This window comes from Dysidea avara, chromosome 8, assembly GCF_963678975.1.
Source record: "Dysidea avara chromosome 8, odDysAvar1.4, whole genome shotgun sequence".
NCBI lineage: Eukaryota > Metazoa > Porifera > Demospongiae > Dictyoceratida > Dysideidae > Dysidea > Dysidea avara.
The window spans coordinates 9,562,683-9,572,574 of NC_089279.1; the positions used below are offsets into that span (position 1 = coordinate 9,562,683).

Sequence of the window (9,892 nt, forward strand, 5' to 3'; positions counted from 1 at the left end):
ATCTTTCTTGGAGTGGGGCTGAAAACCGTGATAAAGATCGAGATACTCTAATAGAGCAGTCACTCTAATAAAGTAGTCAGTGTGTAGCGAGCTATGTAAGGATTTTTATGTAGTAATATCAGCTAGAAATGGTAGCTGGTGAGGTGGAAAGCTCTTGTGAGTTGGTTGTGACCTTTTTTTTTTTTTTTTAGTCTCACCTTTAAATACCAAACAGCTCAACGGAGCCCCCCCTCATATCAACTACTTCCTCCGCCGCTGATTGCATGTGCTGCTCCCTGTGGACACTGCTCCTCCTCCAACTTACTGCACCATCGTTCACGGACTACAAACAGTTTCAGAGGTATCTTGTGAGAGTACAGAGTATCCCCTCCTAGCTTTTGTGTGAATTGTGCACGAGACTAGGTGAAGACATGGCGGCTTACAGCAAATTTCTTTTATAAACAAAGCGTAACCAACTCACGCAGCACTCAGGCTCAGCGTACATGTACCAGATAAGTTCTAGAGCAGTGCAGATCCCCTGCAGCTGAAGAGCACATATCGTAAGGTGCCTTATTAAACGCGCACGAGATCGAATTAACGCACAGGTGCTTAAACAATTGAGAGTGTGGCCACGTGGGTATAGAGCGTTTTCATTTCCATGGTAACGAATGATGACGTATATGGCACACCCACGGTCGCCATATTGTTGAACCGGAACTGGATCGTGATTACGGATATGGCGGCTGATGAATTGCCATTAAGTGACTATGCTCGGGAGTTGTCTATCAGTAATAAGAGGAGGTACCTCGAGAAGCTATTTGGAATTCAAGACCCGTATTTATTCCACCCTCTGAATTGATGAAAGGCGTTTTTCCACCTGTCACGAACACAGATATCTTCAACTACTTGGTTCTGGGACACAGCTTTTGTACTTCACAACGGTTTAAAGCTCATAAAACTCTTGATGCGTACAAGTACTTCCTTTGCGGATTCTTGAACTACCTGGGTTCAAAACGATTTGACAAAAAGTTTGATGCAGTAGCAAAGGTAAATTTTAGCTACACATGCAATCACTTCACTTATATGTACTGTAGTTGAGACACTCCCAGCGTGCTAATGATCCACCAGTGAACACTTAGGTGACATGTCAGCATGATGGCACAGTTGAGGCAGGTCACTGCACCTGCATGGCAGGCCTTGGTGAAGTTTGTTCCCATGTTGCAGCTATTTTATTTTATCTTGAATCGGCATCACGGGTTTCCACAACTTGTACACAGATAGGTTGTGTGTGGAAGGAGCCGCGCTTAGTGGAAACGATACCTTATACTCGAATAATGGACATAACATTTACGAAGCCTAAAGGTTCTATTAGCTGCAATAGGAAAAGGAGAGCACATTTATACAATGACTCATTGCCTGATTTGACAAATTTGTTATCCAGAGATAAATAATTTCTCCTCTAAGGCTACTAAGTGGGGGTGTGAACACGAGACTTCAGCAAGGTCAGCATATGTAGACATCATGAAAGATGTTCACTCTGGCTTTGTTTGCAAGGAAAGTGGGCTTATTATTAGCATCACATATCCCTTCATTGGGGCTAGTCCGGATGGTAATATCCAGTGTGAATGCTGCACTGGAATAGGGATACTGGAAGTCAAGTGCCCTTATTGCGTTCGTGATGTTGAACCATCATCAGCTCCCTACATTCAAGATGATGGTAACATTTTGAAAACACACATGTACTACTATCAAGTACAGACTCAGCTCTTTGTGTGTTCTACTGATTTTGTAGTTGCAACTTTTCGTGATGGTAATGCAAGCATCTCAATCCAGAGAATATTTCAAGATGAACACCTGATCAAAGACATAGTTGACAAAAGTTCTAATTTTTTTGAATTATGTATTCTTCCAGAACCGCTGGCAAAATGGCATTCTCGAGAACAAGTTATGCCAGCACAGACTGCAGCAGCTTCAGCTTTTAGTGATACTTACACTTACTGCTACTGCAAGGAAGACAAGAGCAGAGAGATGGTTGGATGTGACAATGATGATTGAAAATGGTCAATGGTTCCACCTCTCGTGCCTTAATCTGAAGAATCCTCCACGTGCCAACAAGTGGTATTGTGCAAACTGTCGTAAGTTGCTTCAATTTACACGGAAGAAGCAAAAGAAATAATGTTATTATATTAATGTACAGTTACAGTATTTGTCATGTAATGATATTAATTATTAGGAACTACAGATTTACTACATAAATTATTTAATGCTGAACAAATAATTATAATTTTGTCTATAGTAGCTTTTTCTCCATCTTCCTTAGGTTTCACAAAGTCTATGGGGATACAACTCAGAGTATCTCTGCCTCGTAGCACCTATCACCCTCTCAATGTGTATACGGACATTTGCCAGTTGGCGAGTTTTCTCAAGATATTGTGGAGACAACTGCACACATCCATGTGTGAATGCGGGTATTTGTAAAGTTGCCTGCATTCTGGCAACATCCTCATCAATGTCAAAACCACGGTCAGCAAGGACAATATCTCCCAGCAATAATTTTGAAAGAAAGCCACAGTTGACAGTCAAGTGTTTATCACTTATTCTTCCTCCCCAAGCACATGAAACAAAGGTAGTTACTCCTTGTGGACACATTGAGATGAACACTTTAGCAGTGTTAGCATGTTTATATTGCAACCATGTTGCTGACTTAGCTACTAAATGAGATGGTGTTTCAATCTTTATCTCATAACAGTCAACAATTGCCACTACCTTAGTTCCATAGCAGGCAGTTTGGCATAGTTTTCCACAGCTGCTCCTTCTCTGGCCATTTTATAAGCCACAGCAAACGTACCATCATAACATCTAGTGTTGCATGGAATGAACGTGACACAGTAGCTAGTGATACATTCAATCTATATGCGAGGTCTTGCAGTCCCAGATTATGCCTCAACTTTAAACTTTAAAAGAACTATGAGGAATGAACACCAGTAGAATGTTCGTTTCTCTCCATTACAAAAGGGCTTCATCACAAACTCAAATGTTGACAGCAGCAGTGCGCACTTGGTGAGCCCAGTGTAGTAATGTACCTTGGAATCATCTGACAAAAAAACCTTCTCATTGAAAAAATTCCAGTCATCTGTCTGAACCCCAACATCACAAGTCTAAGGTGGAGTTGTTTGCACCGTTTTACTGTGACACAACACTCCTCGATCAGTTTGAGTACCCTCATTAACAAACACACAGCCAGTATCTTCCTCTGATACTTGTGCAACAACACTGGAAGAGGCAACAGAAGATGAGGTTGCAGCTTCCTCCATTCTTTGCCTTCTCTGTTCAGTTCGTATTGCCCTATCACTAGCTGCTTGAAAAGTACTCACATTGACCTTGTCATGCCCTAGGTTAATACGTTTTCATAACATATGCTGGTTTACCTAAATAAAATGAATTAGTACAGCACAACACACCTAGTTTGTAGCACTTACCGCTTTCAAAATGATTACTGCAAACATAAACATTTTCTAAACATTGCAAATCGTCTCTATAACCAAACTCTTCTCCTTTCCGTCGTTATTTCCACCATTTGAGGTCCTTGATTATGGTTGGTAACTTGTGAAACGAGCAATTGTTCCTTCCAGGCTTGCTACTGTCACTAGAACAGCCTACAATAGCACAGTTAACCATTGCATTCACAATACAAACGCTGTAAAAACAACAATCACTACCGCAACGTGGTTCAACAATATGGCGACCGTAGGTGTGCCCTTTACGTCATTATTCGTTACCATGGAAATGAAAACGCTCTATGGATAAACCGGAGGTGCAGAGTTCTATAATGATGGCATCCAGTGACCAGTGAGTTTAGTATACGTATAGTACTGCGCTGATTACAAACCTGCCACAATGTAGGCCGCCATATGCATGTCTTCATCTTGGAGGGGATACTCACAAGGTACCTCTGAAACTGTTTGCAGTCAACCGGGAACGATTGTGCAGTAAGCTGAAGGAGGAGCAATGTCCACAGGGAGCAGTAGTAGTGTTACAAGGTGGAGAACAGCAACAACGACATTGTACTGACACTGATGAAGTGTTTAGACAGGTGAACAGTGTGTGATTGTCCATTTGCTGTTGTGTGTGTTTGTGTCTGTTGAGTGACACACACTGGAAAAGTTCCACATAATGCATTCCTGTATGCCCATCCAGCAGTAGTCTCGCACGCCAAACGGTTTGTGTGGGGACTGCAAATAAACTGTCTGGTCACTGCTGCACACATTCTGTGACCACTGCTGGAATGTTGGCAGAGCCAATCAGATCACTTTGCAGACTCTGATGAAACAAACACTAATAATTGAAATTCTTAGTGTAATAAAGAACTGAATCTCTGATATAGATTGCTTTTTCAAAAACTTAACAATGCGATGGGCTTAGGATCTTTGTTTCCCTAGTACAGAGCTCTTAAAAGCATTGGTATAAGAACAATTATGGTTCACTACGGATTTGTGAAAGGGTGGAATTGTTGAGGAAGATCTTTAGCAATGTTTTGAATACATCACCAGGTCATCATTACCAGTACAATTTATCATCTTAGTCTGCTCACAGAGGTGATTGGAACGATTATTACATCATCCTTGGCACAAAACAATACCATGATGTAATCTAATTGCATTCCAGTGAATTCACTGGAAAGTGTGCAACAGTGACCAGACAGTTTATTTACTACCCCACACAAATCGTCTGGCACATGAGACTAATCCAGCACCTTTGTTAAACGGTCTTACCTGCACTCCTTAATTGATATTGCTACAAAACTAAGGTCTAGTTTTATTCTTAGGACAAAGTATAGCTAGCTGGCCTTCATGTTTATCCAACCACATTTATTAGAGTCACACTTTCAAGGTAAGTGGAGTCCAGTGGTTGCTTAAAAGACACTTAAGGTTTGAACCAAGGAGTGTAGGTAAGTAAGTTTAGCAAAAGTAAATCGCTCTAGGATATTCGTTGTGTGTTTGTCCTATTTAATGCTCACCCAGCTGCTGTTTATCTCCATGGCATGCCACATACAGCTGTTACAAGGTAAATAATTAATTACTGTAGAGTAGGTATATAACTTTGCATAATGTGGAGAAGATAAAATTTGCTTATTCCATTATTCCACTATTCCATATTCTGCATTTTACGAAGTCCCATATTTCGCAAACTGGATTTGCTGGACTGGACATGTACCATATAGCCGGGAGGTTTGGTGGGAGGCAGCTTTGGCAAATTTGCCGCAATAGGATTTTGGTGAGAAAAAAGTTTGGCAAATTTTTGGAGCTATAATACAGATTTGTATTGGACAAACAATTTGGCGGAGTTTAGTGTGGCGAAACATCGTTCACTCGCCAAATTCACCAAACTTTCCGGCTATACGGTAGCAGTCAATAGCAACACAGTACTACAAGCTGTAAGCAATCACAATGTTATTGGAATTACTAAGGCAACTGTAAAACTAATCATAATTACTAATAGTATTACTCTTGTGGACCATATGTAAGAAGGTAGCACTCGCAATAATTAATTAAAATATACTTACGATACACGTGTACTACAGTAGTTGTGATAAAGTATGATAGATGCTATTGCTGTAGCGTAGATGTTTTCCTTTGTTGCTTTAACACTAGTGTTAAGGCTGTAGTGGTGAGCCAGTAATTATTCTCAGCAAGTAGGCAGCATAAGGTAATGGAGCTATGCAAATAAACTAGCTCATCACTGCTAGCTACAGCCCTAACACTAGTGCTAAGTACTGAAGCAAGGAAGGAAAACATCTACACTACAACAATAACCTCTATCACGCTCTATCACTACTAGAACACGCATATCATAAGTGTATTCTAATTAATTAGTGCCTGCACTACCTTCATGACTTGTAAGGAAGAGCAGTATCAGCAGTTGTAGCTCAATAATGGTGTCTCCAGTGTTGCAAGAGATGGATAATGCCTGGATTATTGTTTAAAAGCTGTTTCCAGCTCAATCCATGAGTCCAGTCCATGAGTCCAGTCCATGAGTCCAGTCCATGAGTCCAGTCCATGAAATACATTAGTCCCTACTGTCAGCTTGTTACCCAACAATACAGGAAACAATGTACAGTCAGTTTCTCCTTAAAGTAAACTGCTTTCACTTTGTGCTCTTCTATGTGTACATTCCATCCTGCAATCTTGTTCCATCAGAGATGTTTGCAGTGCTATAGCCAGTCCAAACATACCATATGGCCGCAGTTTGTCGGGAGTAAACTTTGGTAATTTGCCACAATAGGATTTTGGAGAGAAAAACTTGTCAGTAGCTAATACAGATTTGTCTAAATTTAGTACTAATATTAAACTAAAACTTCAAGACATTTTCCTTTAGTTTTAGTTTTTGAACCAAAAATCCTCAAAAGTTTCGATTTAGTTTTGGTAATTTTTAACCAATAGTTTTGTTTCAGTTTGAAAACCAAAACATCTCAAGTTTTAGTATACTAGAACTAAAAATTACTGTACTAAAACTACTTTTAGTTCTAGTACCTTAGAACCAAAACAACACTATAAATTAATACAGATTTGTATTGGACGAATGACTTGGTGGATTTTAGTTTGGTGAAACACCGCTTACTCCCCAAATTTTCCTCACACTGAACTTTACAATAGGAGTCTTTACAGTGAACTATTGACAAAAGTTTCAGTCACCATGCATCCATCCACAAACCAATTTAATTACACAACTGCCTAAGGGCTAATTAAGCATTTGTGTATAAAGTGCAGTGTCATGCACACTGGTCGGAATTATTACAAATTATTACATTTTACAAAGTCCCATATTTCGCAAACTGGATTTGCTGGACTTTTAGACACAACAAAATTGTATGTCTTATAAAAAATTGCCACTCAGAAAGAAATATGTTAAACACAAGTATATGCAAGCTATGGTAATGGAGTAGTATTGTCATGTGATCTCATCAAATGCCAATACCTCAGTATCAATACTCATGCATACTGCATCAAAAGAAATGACGCTGCATGCTCCAGCTACCAATTATCATCAGAAAAGTGAAGTATCCATTACGCTTAGTTATCAGCTATGTTCAACCAGTTACAAATCAAGAACTGTTCGAAAAGCATCTCTGCAATCAAAGTAGCCACTTTGAAAATTACGGACAATTTCTGCTACGAAGGGAAGCCATCACGTGCTACAGCCAAATCAACACCTTTCACTGTCAGCCAAGATGAATGGGACGCAAAGGAGGACACTGGCAAGTCCATGAAGAATGCATTGTACGTATTGCGGTATGTCAAAAGGCACCTCTCAGGCTAAAGCAACGTTGAGCAGAGAAAACATCGAGCCCGTAGCCTTAGCCGTTATCAAGTTATGCTTGTCTGAAGGAATCAGTCAGTCAGTAGAAAATTCCATTTATATATATATTTAACTTGTTGAAAGTATTTCGGGTCAATCTGAAAGCTTGTTTGGGCTTAGTTTTACCAAACCAATACTGCCTGATCGTCATTAGGGAAAATCGAGGCTGGTTTTAGGTGATTTTTTTGTGGGCCCGCCCATTCCTTTTTGGTCCCTACTATACAGTATTATAGTACTGTGTGTGATATAATATAGTCTAATACATTTTTGAAAGTGTTTGCAAATCCACGAAAAATTTATTTTTAGCAACATTGCTCAACCTTGAAATATTTAGACTATACAGTATCTCACTTAGTGCCCTATTCACATTGCTGTGTGCAACTTAAAATTGTGCACTGCTGGGCTTAACCCTACGTGTTGCCATCTCCTTCATTTTTTTTTAGCCACCCAACAATTTTTGGGTAGTTGGAAAAGGCAGATACGGTCGGACACAGACATTTTCAAAAAGCACTTTTACATTTATATACAATTATTTTTCATACCTAACGCTGTTTTTATAGCAGTCTTCGCTTCCATACCCAGCACTCCACAGCACATGCGCACATGCGAAGGACTAGACCAGCGCTCCACAGCATGCCAAAGACCATATACATGTAGTGTTGTACACATGCTCTAAGGTCTAATACAGAGTTATATAGTCATAGAGATTAGCTTGTATGCCCCATGCAACATAGCTTAGCAGGCCAAATCCACAATCTTACCTTTTAGTATAAGACGCAGACGTTTATACTAAGTATTGAGAGTTTCAAGGACCTGGCCTATGAGATTAGGTTGGGACATGCTAGATTAGATTAATGCATGCTAGACTAGATTTGATTAGATTAATATACACAAGCCAGACTCTTCTTTGGCAAGTGGTCTTCTTGGGGTGGGGACAAGTGCAGCAGTTGGGAAAAGTGCTGTAGTTTTAGTGTGGTACGAAGTAAACAAAGGTGAGTGTTCTTAATACTGCACATGTACATAGTATCATGTGCTGTCATAAGTACAAAAGCTTCTGCCAAAATGTGTCAGACTGACATTTTACCGCCAGGTTTTTGCTAGCCCAGGTCATTCCTTCATCGTGTTGTAACAGTGTGTCAAAGGCCACACATATTACGGCTGAGCTATATAGATATATATGTACCATTCATTTTGGGGGCATGGGTTCAAATCCTATATACTTTTTTGCATTCAGCTTGATACTTCATATCAAGCCATGCACTGCTTATTAGTGTTGACACTTGTCAGCAGGGGTAATTTATGGTTTACCAAGTGGGTGGGCAAAACCAGTTAAAAGGCTTCTTAGTCAATAATTGGTGGTTCACAACATCACAACATAACCTCAAAGCATGTGTAAATATGTGTTTGTAATAGCTGTTATTGTAAGGCAGGATGTTGATGGTCACTTTGATACCACCCTAAGGCCAAAAGGCATGTTTAGTGCCATAATGTCTGCTAATTTACAATCAGACAATAACTGGTCAATATCCAATTATTCACCTTCCAATTAGTAAACTCTGCAGGTTCACAGCACTACTGCTTATATCAGATTTGACCACCATGCATTCAAGGAATGCAAGCTTTCTTTTTTGCTCAATTTTACAACATTTTTCTTGGTAGTTCCTGTCAGTGGTTTACTCTTTTTTGTGCATCACTGTAGTTGTGGGAGAAGATGGGTAGCTCTTCGTTGCACCTTCTCTATCATTCTCTGGATTATAGTGTATACTGTTTAGTATGTGATACATATAGCTCAGTAGCTACATAGCTACAATCTTTAGGAAACAGTTTTTATATCTTGCGAGTAATGAATCATATTATAATCATTTAGTGTCTTTATTATTAGTATCGCGTGGCCAGACCAATTTTTCTCAGCACAGTGCTTGTTGATTAGAATACCTGCTCTCGTTTTCGAGCAGGCACTTATAACTACAATTGATACCGTGACCACTTGAGGCTACAAGCTAAAACTTTAGAGTTGTCCATTATCTGACAAAACTTTTTTGGATAGTTCGATTAATTTAAAGTTTAATGACACAGTATAGCTACGTAGTTCAATTCTGTAGTCATCAAGTAACCACACTTTCGCTCTGGCTCCTTTCTTCATCCAGGCCTCGATCTACTCCACAATACAAAGGACATCTGTTAGTAGATCACAACCAGTAGCTATGATCACTACATCTTTAATAATATGTATCTGAAAACAAATCCACCACAGATAATTTACATGCCTTAAAATCTATCCCCTGCCCCACCACATTTCCAGTGTCTTTCTAGCGCCTCTTTGTTAGCAAGGGCATGCAGGATTAGCTAACATGCCTCCATGGGCCAATGGCTATAGTATGTGTGTGTAATTGTGGAAAATATAATATCAACTTACTAATTCCATAATTATAATAAATCCTTGGTCTCGTCCTTGGTTCAATTGTAGGACACAACCCACCCTTGTAGCTAGTTCTAAACCCGGCTGGGTAGAACATTCTGTACCATGTGGTGTATATCTAACTCAACGTTACTACCA

At 39.7% G+C, this 9,892-nt stretch overlaps 2 long non-coding RNA genes across 2 annotated transcripts; one reads left to right on the forward strand and one right to left on the reverse strand.

Annotated features, from left to right (window-relative positions):
* The first annotated feature begins 654 nt into the window (after positions 1 to 654).
* Positions 655 to 2,235, forward strand: LOC136264142 (uncharacterized). Its single transcript, XR_010704980.1, has 2 exons — positions 655 to 1,026; positions 1,074 to 2,235. It is a non-coding gene; the product is annotated as an uncharacterized lncRNA (long non-coding RNA).
* Positions 2,129 to 3,777, reverse strand: LOC136264141 (uncharacterized). The gene is made up of 2 exons (XR_010704979.1): positions 3,459 to 3,777; positions 2,129 to 3,407 (listed from the first exon to the last, which is right to left on the reverse strand). It is a non-coding gene; the product is annotated as an uncharacterized lncRNA (long non-coding RNA).
* Between the last annotated feature and the right edge of the window lie 6,115 nt (positions 3,778 to 9,892).